Below are 16,408 nucleotides of genomic sequence, written 5' to 3'. Positions count from 1 at the left end.
ATATGTTATCATTGACCTTGTCTTTTTTTCACTTTAAAATGGATGCAGTTCATTATAAATAAATTATTCATTAATTAAATGTAAGACTTTCCTAATGGGTAGAAACAAAAATATCACCACAGAAATGCCTCCCTTCCTGTGTGCTGGGCAGGTCTTCTTGTAATTGACCCAGTACCTTTCATTTGTGCTTCCATTTGGGGCACCTTGTCTTGATTGACCAGCTCATAATACCTGGGTTATGAAATCAACTGTAGTTACTAATCATAGCAAGCTAATTCTTTTTAGATAGTTATGGATTTTTCATTTGTCCCATCAGCATTGTGGTTTTGGGAATAAAATACATCTGGATTTGGATCCAGACTCTGCCACCTAGTGGCTATAAGACCTTAAGAGAGTCATTTATCATCTTGGAGCCTCAAATCATTCACCTAATAAATTAGTATTAATTAGTAATATTGGCACCTAGGAATTCTGTAACTATTAATTAAATGGCATAGTGTATACAAAGTTCTTAACACTTAAGAAGGTTCCCATAAGCAGTCATTACTGTGACCAACACCATTAACACTGTTATTGTTTTACTAATAGACAACTTGGTTTATCAAATTTATTTTTTAATTACTAAGAAACACAGTTACTGATTTGAACTGTATTTCTTGTGTTAGACTGTAAAAAAGTAGGAAACACAAAACATTACATTCTTGGCGTTTGTGTTGAATAGACTCATGGAATAAATAATAAGAGAAGGTCACAAGAGTCTGACATTAAATTCCATCTTGGAGTTATCCTGGTTTCAGCTTAGCCCTGTCCTCAACCAGTACTGTATGACATAATGATAGAAAGAGGTGAATATACTTGGCATTTTCTTTGGGCCATCAACCAGCTCCCAAATAAACACACAAAGACTTATTAATTATGAAAGCTGGGCTTTAACTTAGGCATGTTCCACTGACTTTTTAAACTTAATTTAACTTGCTTCTATTCATCTACATTTTGTCTGGGGGCTTTTTACCTTTCTTTCATTCTGTATGTCCTACTTTTCTGCTTCCTCTGTGTCTTGGTATCCCCAACATCTCTTTTTCTTTATTCCCTGATTCTAAATTCTTCCTCGTCCTTACTTTCCCTACCTGGACGTTCCACCCATACCTCCTCCCTCACTATTGGCCAATCAGCTTCTTATTAGATCAATCAGGTGCCATAGGCAGGTAAGGTAAAACAGCAACACCTCTTAATATAATTAAACAAATGCAACACATCCTTGAATAGTTAAACAAATATTCTGCAACATAAACAAATGCAACACATCTTTGCATAGTTAAACAAATATTCCACAACACTCAGGTACAGGAAGGATGGGAGTCGTGGGTGTTTAATGGGAGAATTGGCAGATCTATCATGTTTGCCATTTCAGTGTTTCAAATGGCGCACTGTGCTACCTCAGTTTTAAGTCTGTTTTGAACAAATGCTGCAGTAATATTTAATTTCAACAGTGTAATAGCTGAAGATTTATAATGCAACGGGGAAACTTTTTATTTTTGCCTTTTAGAAAATAACATTTCAAGTAGATGTAGCAGCATGGACTTGTTTCAGTCGGTTGGGAGGCTTCAGCGGAGGATCCTATGTGTCCAGGTCAAGGCCAGCATAGCCAATAGAAGGAGGCCCTGCCTCACAGAAAAACAAAATAATACAATGGACAGAACAACAAAATTATAAATAAAATTTTAACATTTGTGAGACAGCAAAAAATCCTGGATTGTATATAGAAACATAAAATCAAGTTTGTATATATTACATAGAAGAAAATGGAGAAAGGAATACATGGATGGAGTCTGCTCAAAGTACATTATTTATGCATATTAATACCAAAGTGTCCCTGTGAGACCTAATACAATGTACAATGAATATAGACCATTAAAAAGAACACTGAATAAAAAAACAGCCATAAAGATTGCATAGTGAGTGTTTCCATCCCCATTTGCTCCTGAGTCAGGTTCAGGGTGAATAGAGGGAGAAAATACTGAGAGATGACTGGAATAGGGGTGCATTTGGGAGTCAGAGAGAAACCTAGTGCAAGGGAAACTCACAAAAATCTACAAGGATGACCCCAGCCAAGACTCTTAACAACACTGGATATATAACCTGACCCAGTCATCTCCTGTGACCAACCAGGCAAGATTTCAGTGGAGAGACTGAAACATCAACCAGCCACACAACCTTTGAACCTTTGACCTATCGTTTGTCCTGCCTTTGGAATGTTCTTGTTGCTCAGAGATGGTGGAAGTAGATAATCAATGACTGCTCCAGCTTGAGAACCATGCCAGGAGAGGAAGCCCACCCTGATACTGCCTGGAGTGCTAGGGTGCTACGACCCAGAGACTGGATGGCCCAGAGACCTAGGATAGAACCAAACATTAAATAAATAGCAAAAAAAAGTCAGTGTGACGATGCCTAACAATATTCTGCTATATTCATAGATTGTTGCGTAGCCCTATTGTCATCACACAGCCTTCATCCAGTAACTGATGGAAACAGTTGCAAAGACCCACAGCCAAACATTAGGTCAAGCTGGGGGCATCCTGCTAAAGAGAGGGAAGGATCGTAGGAGTCAGAGGTGTGAATGACATCACAAGAAAACCCACAGAAACAACTAACCTGGGCTCTTCGGAGCTCGCAGAGTCTGAACTGACAACCAAGAGTCTACATGGTACCTACCTAGGCCCTCTGCATATATGTGACAATTGTATAGTTTGGCCAACTTATGAAACTCCTAACAGTGTAGGCAGGAGATGTGTCTGTCTCTGTCACTGGCTTTTGCAAATCTATTCCTCATACTGGGTTACCTTGTGCAATCTAAATACAAGGGGAGGCGTGTAGTCTTACTGCAACTTGATGTGCTAGGTTTTGTTGACGCCCATGGAAGGCCTAGCCCTTTCTGTACAGAAACAAGAAACAGAGGAAGATTGGATTGTTGGTGGAGTGCAGAGGGAAGGTGGGAAGGGAATTGGAGGAGAGGAGGAAGGGGAATCTATGGTCTGGATATAAAATAAATAATTTAATTAAAAACATTATATCATTTTTTCTCAATTGTCTAGTGATTCATGATCAATGATTCAAAATAATTTTATATATTATTTGCTATAAAAGTCAAATATTAGGCTATAAATCATGATGTAAAGGATATTAAGATATAAATTAATAAATTTAAAATTGTTTTGGGCCTTTAAAAAAGAAGAACATATGGTGGAAACAATTTATTCCTTTTGACAGGTGTTATTTTTTTCTCCACAGACATTCTCTCATTTTATTAATCTGAAACTCACTTAAGATTAAAATAAGAAAAACCAATGGCAAAAATACAAATGTCACTTTTCATTTATATGATTTTGCTGATCTCTGCTCATAGCAGACACAGAATTCTTAGTTCATTTGTGTTGGTGTGGAAACACACCAAAGCCTTTTCCTTTTCAAACCCAAATATCAATTCTGCCATGCCATTTCCCACTGAAGAGTATAAGGAAAAAACACCAAATGAAAAATAATCCCTAACAAAAAAAGGAGTACGTTCATTTTTACCTAATTTAGAAATAGACCTTCAACACAGAACTGACAGACTACATTCAGCATGCTAGTTTTATATAAATTATGAGCTAAAATTTTGTAAATTGATAAAGGGAAAATTTTAAAGTATGCCATGTGAAAATTGGCATGAAATTCAGCTGTAGACATTCATAATTAAGGATGCATTGGAGTACAACCATACTAGTATTTTGCACACTACCCATAGCTATTCAGTGTCACAACATCATTGAACAGTTGTGACACAGTCCTTCCTTGGCACTCTGGCTGCTTGGCACTGCTGCTTATATCACAGCTGAACACTGCTGTAGTTCCACAGCATCCTTATTGCCATGAATAACACTCCATCATATTTTCTATTGTTTTAGGTCACGACAAACAGAGAGAAAACAGTAGACTCTACATTTTGTAGTGGTACGGTGCAACAAAGTGTGGATTCATTCACTGTCAACTTAGATTGCAAAGTACCTTTTTAAATCAATATACCAAAGTGGTAAAGGAATAAAATATGGACAATTCCAAATTAAGCTCTCATCACATCCCTGCAAAACAATGATCAGGGCAAGCAAGAATTTTCAGTTTACTATCTCTTCTCAAAAGACTCTCTTCATAAAATAAGAGGCAGAAATGAGACCACAGCTAAATTCCTCAGAAGTTCACTGCAGCCACTAGGTAATCTGTTTCCCTGTGTGGACTTGTGAGTCATATGATTGTGGCAGCTGAAAAATACAATCAAAGGGGAAAATATCAGCTTTCTTCCTTTCTTTCCTTTCTTTCTTTTTTTTTTTTTTTTTTTTTTGGTTATTTGAGACAGGGTTTCTCTGTAGAGTTTTGGAGACTGTCCTGGAACTCTCTTTGTAGACCAGGCTGGCCTCTAACTCACAGAGATTCACCTGCCTCTGACTCCCTAGTACTGGGATTAAAGGTGTGTGCCACCACTGTCTGGCAAGATTATCAACTTTCAAAATTATTTCTGCTATTTTTTGAAATTATAATTGTATCATTTCTCATTTTTCTTTCTTCCAACCAAACTGTTCCATGTATATCACCTTTTCTCTTTCAAATTCATTGTCTATTTTTTCTTTAATTGTTGTTTACACACACTCCTGAATGCAACCTGTTCGGTCTATATAATGCCAGTTTCGTGTGCATTTTCATGGCTGATCATTTAGTACTGGAAAACCAATTTTAAGACCCAGAGGATTAGGGAGTTTGTCTTGAGATTTTGTCTCCTAGAAATGGCTGACACTACATATGTAGTCTCTTCAATATGACTACCTAAACATGAGACTAACAAGGACAACATCCACAGATATGCAAACAGGCAGAAAGACTATGAAGCCTCAACCCTACGCAAAGATCTATAGGCAATTAAGAAATGCTGAGAGCGAGAGAAATAACCTGCCCCAGTAAAGAGCACACCAATTATTCTCAATTTCTTGGCAAGATCAATTTCTCAGAGTTGAAAAGACTGGAAGTAATCTCAGTCGTCAGTTTAAGAATGAGGCAAACGATCATAGTGGTTTTCCTAGGCTCTTGTGAAGTAAGATGTTACCTGCATATGCCAATTATTTATTGTTGGAGAGGTCGGTGGGGAGCTTGGCATGACTGAACCATTGACTCTTGCCAACATCTGTGTAAACCAAAAGTGAGCTGAGAAAACACTAATTCCATGCTGCCTGAAATGGAATCCAATGAAATGTGTTCTAAGTAATGGTAGTAAGAATATATGTGAAATGTCAAAGGCTTTTCTGTTTATGAGTTTACAAAGTTTACAGAACTTTGAGATGTTTAAAACCTGAATTACTCACCTTTTTAGACATCAGCAGTTACTAGGTAGAAAAGTCTATGAATGTTTGCTTTTATTGAGTCAGTAATGTCAATAGCAAAAGTTCTAAGGGCTCAACCATTGGGTAAGCTTGAGCTCAGTCCCCAGGATAGATGTTCTGTGAAGAATTATTCTCAACCACTATAATCAAAGACTAAAAGAGTTTGATACTAGGTGTGAGTCATTTTCCCTATGGACTTGGCTATGCTCCTTCATGCGAACCAAGAAAGACTAATACTTACTTTATAATACATTTTAGTAATCACCCCCACAAAAATAATTCTTGTTTGAATCATATAGTGGTAAATGCTGTACACTACTTGTGCTAGTGAAAGTGAAAACAATTATGTAACCTTCATTCTTACACAAGTTGACAATGGCTTAAACTACTGTTCTGAGCTAAAACGCAGCTTCAGTGGGAATTTCCTGGCCGTGGGTAAAGTGTCTAGAGATTTTTGTGTTTCATAATCCAGTTAACCATGCAACTAAAAAACTTCCACATAACCTCCAATTGGAAGTATGTAATCTCATGTTACAAGTCAAATATCAGCACAGGTATCAAATAGACTATGTCAATGTCTTCTGATGTCAATGTACTGAAGAAACTCAGGCTTTGCACATTGGACTTAAACAATGTGTCAAAGGATATTTCCTAGACAAAACCTAACTCAAGAGAAACAGATGAACATTAGCTATCAACTGGGTAAAGCAGAACACTAAATCTGAACCCCCAAATGTGTTTTTAAGCATCACTGTAGCAAATTTCCACAAACTTAATTGTTTCATAGTGTTGCCTTCTTTGTAGAGATTGTGTGATTATAACATGCCATCCAAATATATATATATGTATATATATATAAAAGTTTAATAATTGAAAGTTTATGAAAGGAGACTATGACATGAAAAGAGTCCATGGGGGACAGATAACATGATCCATGTGGCATAAAAGCAGAAAAGAGGCTACTGAGAGGAGGAAGGAAAATCGTTAGAGCTGAGAAGGGGAATACTGTAGAGGAGTAGGAAAAGAAGACCAAGAAGAACCCTCTATGTAGTAAAAGATAGAGGCCTACTATATTATTAAAATGGCATAATGAGACCCATTATTTTACATAATAAAGCAGTGCATGGAAATTTTTTGCTTTGTCTCATTATACAAAAACATATAATATCCCCAAATTTACCCAGTATCTATACTACCTGTGCTTTAAAACAAAAATACAACTTTTTTTCTGCAAGAAAAATATCTTCATGAGATATTCTGAAACAAAAATTAACAGCATGTTTCAAAAGCTGAAAAACAAAAATAAAACATCAAAATGTAACCCAAATATATTGTTTCTATCCCTCCTAGGAAACTAAATGTAGGCTTACACTTCTTAACAGTGTTTGTCTAATCTGCAACATCAACAGCAGTAGAAATTTGGAACTAAGCCGAATATATATATATATGCATATATATATATATAATAAGGGCATGGTTGAATGAAGGAAAGAACTCCATTCTGCATAAAATTATGAAAAACTGTGATAGCTATTTTTAGCATTATTGGATATGGTTACGTGCACTTTGATGATTTCACAGTGCACATATGTTATATTGAAAAGAGACATGTAATTAAAATTAGTTCTAAAAAATTGATGGCATTTTGTGGGGACAGCAAGCGAAAATGTGGTACATTTACACAATGGAGTACTATTCAGCAGAAAAAAAAACACTGGAATCCTGAAATTTGCAGGCCAATGGATGGCACTAGAAGAAACCATCCTGAGTGAGGTAACCCAGTCACAAAAAGAGAAACATGGCATGTACTCTCTCATATATGGATTTTAGACATAGATCTAGGGAGTGCCAGCCTACAATCCCATGGCCAGAGAGTCTGGGGAACAGAAGCTTCATCCAATGGCTGATGGAAGCAAAGGCAGACTCCCACAGCTAAACACTGAGCTGAACTCGAGGAACCCAGTAACAGAGAGGGAGGACTGATGAGCAAAGGGGTTAAGACTGGGCTGGTTTAACCCGCAGAAACAGCTGACCTGCTCAAGGTTAGCTCTTGAATCCCAGACTGATGGCTGTGTGGAAAGCATGGGACTGATTAAGACCCCCTGAATGTGGGTGTCAGTGAGGAGGCCTAGGCAGTCTATTGGGCCTTGGGTAGTAGATCAGTATTATCCCTGGCATACAAATGGACTGTAGGTGCCCATCCAACAATGAGAGATGCACTCTCAGCCTGGACTCCATTAAGCCTAAGCCAGTGTTACTAAGTCTCTTGCTGCCTATCACCTCAGAGGCTCTCCTACCTATTTGGGTAGGTGTATTGCAGATTTCTTTTTACAATTTGGAGTGCAAATGTGTTTTATAAGTCACAATCCTTTCCCTTTCCTGGCTACGTAGGCATAGATTACTGAAGTACAATAAAAACCACAATAAATTTTAAATCAGTTTGGTAAAGGAAAATCCTTTTGCTAAAGATGAGCTGGACAGAAAGAAATTCCACTACAATTTTTTGCATGCAACTATTGATTTTACCCATGTCAACAAGATGACTAAATATCCAGAGTCTTAGCCCATGTTTTCTGGAGAAGTATTCTATACTTACATACAAACAATTGTGTGATGTTCATTTTAAAAAATGTTTCCACTTGAATATGAGTTGAGGTTGCTTGCGTTGTTTTTCCTAACTAAAAGGCTAGATATCTCCCAAAGGTCATTTTATAATTCTTCTGTTTGTTTGACAGGCTGAAAGCCAAATGTTTGAATGCCAAACTGAGTCTGAATTTGTTTGCTGTCTGATGTCATTTAGCATCTACTATTTCTGAAGAAATCTGTTTTTCCCAGTAAGAAAACTCTATTTGAAGCAAAGCCACAGATTTTGTAGAGGTTCACTTGAATCAGTAATCAAGGTCTTCCTTTTCTTCTCTATTTACACATTTTAGAGGGATAAAACCATCAGAAAGGGCAAGGTAAACATTACAGATAAGATACTGGAGAGATGGTTATATTTAACATGGCTTGCTGCTCTTCCTAAAGAACCCAAGTTTGACTCCTCTTGTAGGGCAGCTCATAACCAGAGTAACTCCTCCTCCAGGGAATCTGATGCCCACTTCTTGCACACACAGCAGACTACACACAGGTAAACACACACACACACACACACACACACACACACACTACAAAATGCGAGAGTTGGAAGGGGAAAAGGGAGGGGGCAAATTATATAATTATATATTCTCAGATGTCTTGCATTAAATGCATATACAATTTTAAATTCATTAAAAATCATGATAGGACAAATAGTTCTTTCATCTGACACTTTAAGATTAACAGTGAATTTCACCTTTTTAACAATATGTAGCAGTGTCAAGTGGAAAGGTAATCAGTGATATTCCAAGTAAGGGGAGGGTTGAACAGCAGGAACACTCCCCACAAGTGTTAAGTAATAATAGTACGATTTGTGGTAAATAAAATAAATAAAGAAATGTTGAAAAATCCAGGATGTCTTAATATTAGTCACATGCTTTTATCTCAAACAATGTAAGTGTTCAAATGTTCTTCCCCACTGGGTCAGACCCCTCCATCTATTCCACCTCCTCTCTTCAAGTCCCCCTCTCACTGTTTACATTGACTCTTTCTCCATAATAAACAAGGTTGTATACAACCATAGCTCTCCTACTTAAGTGCTCTGTTTACAGAAATATGAACATAAATGTTGATAGTTCATAAGGCAATAACAATATGGAACTTTGTTTAAAAAACAACATGTCTATAGTAACAGCATACCTGTTTAATAGGAATCCTATGCTTACTTCAATATAAGCAATGGCTTTGCCAACTTTACTTTTCAGGGTTCAAGTGGCGAACAGACTTTTCAACTGGAAAATGCTATTTTTCGTGGTCAGGATGGCACATTCAAGGGCAACTCGAGGGAGCAAGCATCTCTGGGCATGTTGAGTACCACTGAAAATCTAGTTCATCACCCAGTATAGCATGGTCTGAATATTAGCTCAAGTTTATGAAGAAAACATGCAAAACTCATGAGTTCATCCAGAAGAATGAAATATATTTTAGAGCAATTTAAATGAAGTTGTGTTAAGCAGATCTCCAGGAAAGAAAAGTGAATTCCTGTCATAAAGAAGGAAGGAAGAAAAAATATAGAAAATAAGCTATTTTGAGTCCCAAATTGATTGATTTGTATTTCATTTGGATTTAAAAAGAAAACACAAAAATAAATTCAAGACACTTTTTAAGATGTGTTTTCTTCTTTCCAAATTTGACGGTGTCTATTTAAGTAGCTGAAAGCCTACAGTGAGCACAGACGCAGGTAGCCTTTATGAGTTGATCCAAGAGGATTCCACACTGTGATATGATTAGGCAGCCGAATTTAATCTTCAGCCTAGCTATTCTTCTTGTGGCTATATTTCAAGTAGTTTCCCAGCCTTTATCATTTGCAGAGAAACACCAAAGTTTGTATTTTTTCATTCTGGGCCACTCTCAATCCTTTGTTATGATACAAATGCGCACGTCACCAAGAAATAAAAAGGTAGGCTGAGATTCAAGCAGGAACCAGCAGTAACTGTTTGTTAGCATACTGGAAATCCAATAAATAGATGTAAGAAGTCAAACTCAAGACTGTCATGAAGTCAAAGCTGAAGGAATGTTAATAAGCATCTAACTCAAGCCCACTGCTTTATATACAGACACAAATCGTAAATTTATCTGCATGAAAGGGTTTGGCCAAGGTGATATGGTGTTAAAGCAGGACTGGATGGTGATCATAAGGAGAAAATGCATCTTGATTGTTATTTTTCCATAACACTATCCATTTTCTACCTTTAAAAAGTACTAGTTTAGGAGATGAAAATACAGGTCATGACATAAAGAGCTTGTTTTGGCACTTGTAACTCATGGGTCAGTATGGTCTTTCCTCATTTAATAGTATCTAGCTGAATATTTGCTATTAGAATGAAAATGGTGTTTAGTTCACATTTTAAACACATAGCATGAGCTATCAGGATCTGCCCTTCTCCAGCCCCCTCTGGGCTTACAGACATTTGTTACCATATCCACATGTTATGTAGATTTGAATTCAGGTCTACAGCGAGTGCTCTTACACCCCCCTCCACTCCCCCTGCCCTGAGCCTCCTCCCAGCTTCAAATCCTATCCAAACTTATAACAAAGACATTTGTGAGGCTCTGTATATCAGTAAGTTCTATCTCAAGTGATTATGAGAGTTGCGTTTTCTAAGAGAATAATATGTTTGCTTGTTATTTATATAGATTTTCTTTCTATCCAATTATAAAACTTTGCAAAACTGACAAGGGGAAAACTAAAATAAGAGATCACTTCTTCCTTTAATATACTTTCAGTTCAGAAAGCAGGATCTCTTATACAAACCTGCTTCGTGCAGAAAAATCTACTCAGAGGTTACTCTTACCTGCCAAATATCCAAACATCTGCACCATACCATGCTTCTTCATAGAGAAAAGTTGCTGTCAAACAAAACACATCTAAGATAAAATTCACACATGACAACAAGCTCAGTGATGGAGCTGGCCCCATTCCCAGCCCAGTAAGAGTCCAGGTTGGCCTAAGCCAATTACACTGTTATCATTCCTATCGCTAGTGATTCATTCATACATAGGCGTGGGAAATAAGGCTTACTAAGAACTCCACCGGGAGTTTTCTGGGAAAGGCCTCTTTACTCTTTGAAGGCTGAAGCAGTTTCTTCTTCCACTGAATCTTGTTTTGTCTGCATGTCTTGCCTTTGTGCAATACCAGTGCAAAATGCCAACCCCGATGAGGGAGAGGACCTGGGTTGCTTATACTGCCTTTGAATCTCTGAATCAACTAGTTCTGCAGCTGTCGTTCTTTGCACTACCTTCCTATGTTCAGGAGATGTTGAATATCCTTGTTAATTTAGCCAGCTGCAGCAGGAAACAATCCAAAATCCTGAAGATTGGAATTGACTCTAAAGTACATATATGTCTGGTGAAGATCTCTGGGATATAACAAGCCCAAATAATAGGTACTGCTAACCTTGGGAATGAACACTCCTTGAAATCACCACTGAAGGCTAGAAAATGGCTTCATGAAACGCATGCCTAGCCTCGCTCACAGGGCACTGGATAAGTAAGTCCTGGGTGAAAGGTCAGAAGGGAGTCACATGTTGTGCTGAGCACACAGCAGGGAGTCGGGGTGGACAAGGCCAGAGAATGTAGGAATGTGGTGGGAGAATGTGTTGCTTGGTCCTTGCCTTCATTGCCCCTTTTGAGACCCCACTGCTACACTGCATCTTAAGCATCCCACCAATGATTAAGTACCAAAAGAAGATGACTGCCACTCTCTGCCCAAGCCATCACACCTCTCTGATGTGCTTTTTTCCCTTTCACTCACTTGGCTAAGAAACAACCTCAGGAATGACCTTGAATGTCACTGGTTGAAAGTTAATGAACCCAGAACCAAACCCTGCCTTCTCCCTTCCCCTGCCAACCAGGAATATCCACTATAAATATTAACTTTGAGCACCGTATAGATTTTTTTTGTATCTGATGGGATTTGGAGCCTTGTTATAGTTGCTACTGTAGTTGCAATCGGCTCGTCAGACTCGCAGAGTTCCAATGAGGGTCAACCCTGACTGCGTGTGTTAACGCATTCCAGGTTTACAAATAAGGAGAGTGAGGGTCTGAGAGTAGACGGTCTGTCTCACTCAACATCTCCTTAGTTAACTGTGGATACACTCCTTATCCTCCTGAGGCCCTTTCTACAAAAGAACCACCAGATAAATTCTAATTGGTTCAAAGCCATGAAAACTGATTTTGACCAACACACTAAGAAATGAAGGCTATGTGAATTAAACATTATTATTGTGCTGTTACCTATACATCCCTAAATACAGCTGCACTTAGCTTTCTGTTAAGCTTTTTAAAGCCATGTTTGAAAGAATTCTATGATGGGGATGTATACTGTGCATATGTTTCTCTTATTGGTTAATGAATGAAGCACTGTTTGGCTATTGGTCAGGCAGGAAGGATAGGTAGGGCTATCAGACTAGGAGAATTTTGGGAAGTGTAGGCAGAAAGGAGTCGTCATGTGAGCCTCGGAAGACAGGACCCGAGTCAGGCATTCTCCAGTAACAGAAGACCATGTAGAAATACATAGGTTAGTAGATATGGGCTAATAATTAAGACAGACCTACCCAATAAGAAGCCCAAGTCACTGGCCAACAGATTCATAATTAATATGGTGTCTGTGTGTTTATTTGCAGCTTTCTAGTTGGCAGGACCCTGCAGAAACAAAGAACCTCCCATTAGAATTATCATGTGGTTGATATCCACTGATATTTTGGTGAAGAGTGATTATTTCTAATTTCTTTCTTTCTTAGCATATAATTTGTCTCTTCTAATGAATCTCTGGTAATATTTAACAGTAGGTTCTCACAAGTATCAAAAGTAGCAGAAACTATGCTCTTCCTTCTTCATTTTAGCTGTTTTTATTTCTAACAAAAATTGATACATTTTTTTCATAGACAAACTTGAAAGTCACCTCAAAAGCCAGGTTTTTCATTGTGGAACTCAGGTTACACGTTAGCAAGAGAGATGGACTGCAGCAGTCTGTGTAGCACTATTCTATGGCAGGGGCATCAATGTAAATGTTTTTGTGTGAACACAAACTGTATTAGTTTAACATAGTAACAAAGAACATGTATGTAGACTATGTATATACATATATCCATCTCTGTCTATGAGAGGGGGTAAAAAGAGTGCCAGTCAGCAAGCAAACAGCCAAATATGTGTTTCCAATGTAATTCTCAATACAACACAATCCAAATAAAAACACTCAAGACTTCTAGAAAACGTGGCTAATTCTAGAACCAGTCATGGAAGACACAAGATGAGCCTGGAGCATCCTGTAAGATTATAAAGGAATGAATGCTTTTTTTTTAGTGAATGCTTTTTTAAGAGAGAAAAATGGCATCCTATAACAATAGGGTATGTCAAAAGGACATTGGAGGGTGTGTCCTGAAAGTGTCAAATGCTAAATTCAGAATAATTTTAGTAATCAAACAGTCTATAATTATAAAGATATATATGTGTATATATATATATATATCAGCATCCTGCATAGAAGAATTTCAAATGATTTGCATATCCAACTCTGAGGAGGAAAAAGGTAGTGCTAGCTCTCCACACTACTCTACAGTAGCTGCAGGTAACAATTTCCTCTCAAAAATATTGGACTATGGTTAATTTCACAATGAAGAAAGCTAGTAAACAGGATCCCAGGCAAGCATTTGAGCTCACATTAAGAGTCATATTTATAGAACACAACCTTGATGTGATACAAAAGCATCACTTTACCACTGTGTTTGTCCTTCATTAAACTGCATCTTTCATGAGAGAAATATCCCATAGCTCCCATCAGGGAAAAAAATCTAAAAGGACCACATGAATTCTCCTCAAAAGTTTCAAGTAGATCAATCAAAAGCAAGGACTATCTGAGACACTCTCCCAACTAAAAGAAATGAAAGGAAACACAATCACTAAATATTATGTGGATTTGCTGATGGAAATCCTGGGACAGAAAAAAAAGATGATTTAGAAATTAAAGTAATAACTATATTGACTATACTATACTAACATTTTAATAATGGAAAAATTGGATGATAGTTAAAGTTGACTTCATATACTTTGTAAAATTTTCTACAATCTAAAGTGTCTAAGTTCAAGCCATATTTATTGTCACCATCGGTCTCATCATCAAATTATAAATAGAGACATTTTAATGCCACCTTTATCTTTCATTTGCGCATATATGCCTTTATCTTTTCAGGTGACTTCATACTGTATATAGTTTTCATTTAACAGTGAATTAATATACTTCCATGTATTCCACATGATATGTATTTATAACAGTCATTCATTTTAGCAAGCTATTATACTTAATTTTTAGTCAATTACATACTGTAATACTTTCCACCAAAATTATAATGAATCTATTAGGCAAGGAAATGAAGTAAGTGCAAAGAGAAATCTAGGACAGAATAACTATGTATTGTATATTATGAGAAGTGGGGTGGATGTCTACTGTTGGTACCAGGGGGAACATGATGCACTGAGGAAGAAAATACCCAGATATCAGTTCCAACTTCAGTAACAACTCTGGGTGTCGCCTGGAAAACCACTGATCTCCTGACTGTCTAAGGTCCTTGTTCACAAGATAGAATAGGTAACTTATTCAACAGAGTACATTCCCAAATCTTATTGTTGTGTTTTTTTCAAGACAGTTTCTTAGAAAATTGCATGCAAAGAATATGACTAAGTATCTTTAATATAATAAAGAGAGAGAAGAAAATCATTAAAGATTCATTTATTTTATGTGTATATGAGTGTTTTTCCTGCCACATGCATGCCTATTGCTGTGGAGGTCAGAAGAGGACACTGGTTCCCTGGACCTGGAGTTACTGATGGTTGTGAGCCACCAGGTGAGCTCTAAGAATCAAACCCATGTCCTTTGCCATAATATGTGCTCTTAATTGATGAGCCTTCTCTCCAACCCTGATACAAATACCTTTTGTTTTTGCTGAATACCCAAAAGTTTCAGATCATGTAACACTAATGGTACACATTATAATTGGTATTAAAATCTGATGGTTGGAAACAAAAAAAAAGTCTTCCTTTTTAGGGAGAGTGCAAAGGCACTGAATTCAGCTCCACACAAAGTGTGGCAGTCTAACAGTAGAATGACCTTCCAGGAAAATTGCGAAGGCCTTAGATGTGAAGAAGCTTGTAGCTTGGGCTGGCTGGTGAAACACCAAGATGATTACAGAAACTATTTCCCTAACAAATCATCAGGATCACGTTCAGTTTTGTAAGTCTGGAATTTTTCTACGATCTTATTTACACAGTCCTATTTATCCTTTCTCCTAGACCAGGCCGTTTTATTTGCTGCCTTAGCTGAGGGATCACTTCTAATAAAGAAAACTGAATATATAAAATATCTCTTTGGAAAATGAGCACATCAGCTTGTTTGTGTGCTGAGATGTGTGCCCCTCTAAGCGGCTAATGGAAAATGGGTCTCTGGTTGTTACTAAGAGAGTGAGCAAAAGGGATCCATTGAGATACTCTCTTTACTAAGGAAGTCATTCCAAACTGGGAAAATCAGCTCACAATCAAGCTGCACAACTTGTTCTCAGGATTTTTCCATCTTGCTTGTTTGTTTTGTTTTGTTTTTCCCCCACAAGAGGAACTTATGAATACCCCAGCAGGTTTAAAATTCCAAATTTGAAATTGATCTGGTCTGCTGGTGTGAGTTCCTGGTCTTCACACTTAGGAACACTGAGGACAGCATCGGGCAAGCTTCCTTTCTCTATGATGGAGACTTAGTGTTTTCTGCAAGATCTGCAGTCTGTTGCCCCTGCCCACCTAGCTCTCTTTCTTCAGGCGAAACTGCCCCCTGAGTCTCTGAAAGTTCTGCTTCTGAAATTAGGCTGATAGAAGAAAATTATCCTAAACTAAAAGTTCTGAAGTGGCTGTAATGAGGCAAAGAGGACTTGGGGAAAAGATCAGCACTAAGAACTTTAGGTCCTGAACCCTCACACTTACAGAACTTTGGTGTAATACTTAGGGAGAAGCCCCCCACACACACACACTTCCATTGGTAAATGCCTCTTCCCCAACCTACATAGCGATGATGAAGATGTCTAGAGCCCAGAGCACTGGCATGGATGGGGTCTCTGGCAGGCCTCTGCAAGGCAGCCTGGAAAGTGTTGCGAGGAAAGCCCTTGCATGTTTTGTGGAATGTTAAAAATGCAGCATCATCCTCTCTGTTCCCTTTTCTTTGAACAAAAGACAGAATTCGAGGGCACAGGGCTCTAAGAGGAGCTTGCAATCTGCCCTCTGGAGGAGGCGTGGAACTCCACCTCCCCCCACCCCCATGATTCTGATGGCCCCTGCTTCCACGGGCCAGCAGTGCCTTCACCCTTTACCACTTCCATTCACTCCAGCCG

This window comes from Mesocricetus auratus, unplaced genomic scaffold, assembly GCF_017639785.1.
Source record: "Mesocricetus auratus isolate SY011 unplaced genomic scaffold, BCM_Maur_2.0 Super-Scaffold_100021, whole genome shotgun sequence".
Classification (NCBI taxonomy): Eukaryota; Metazoa; Chordata; class Mammalia; order Rodentia; family Cricetidae; genus Mesocricetus; species Mesocricetus auratus.
The sequence above is the reverse complement of the archived record's forward strand: the minus strand, read 5'-3'. Positions refer to the sequence as shown.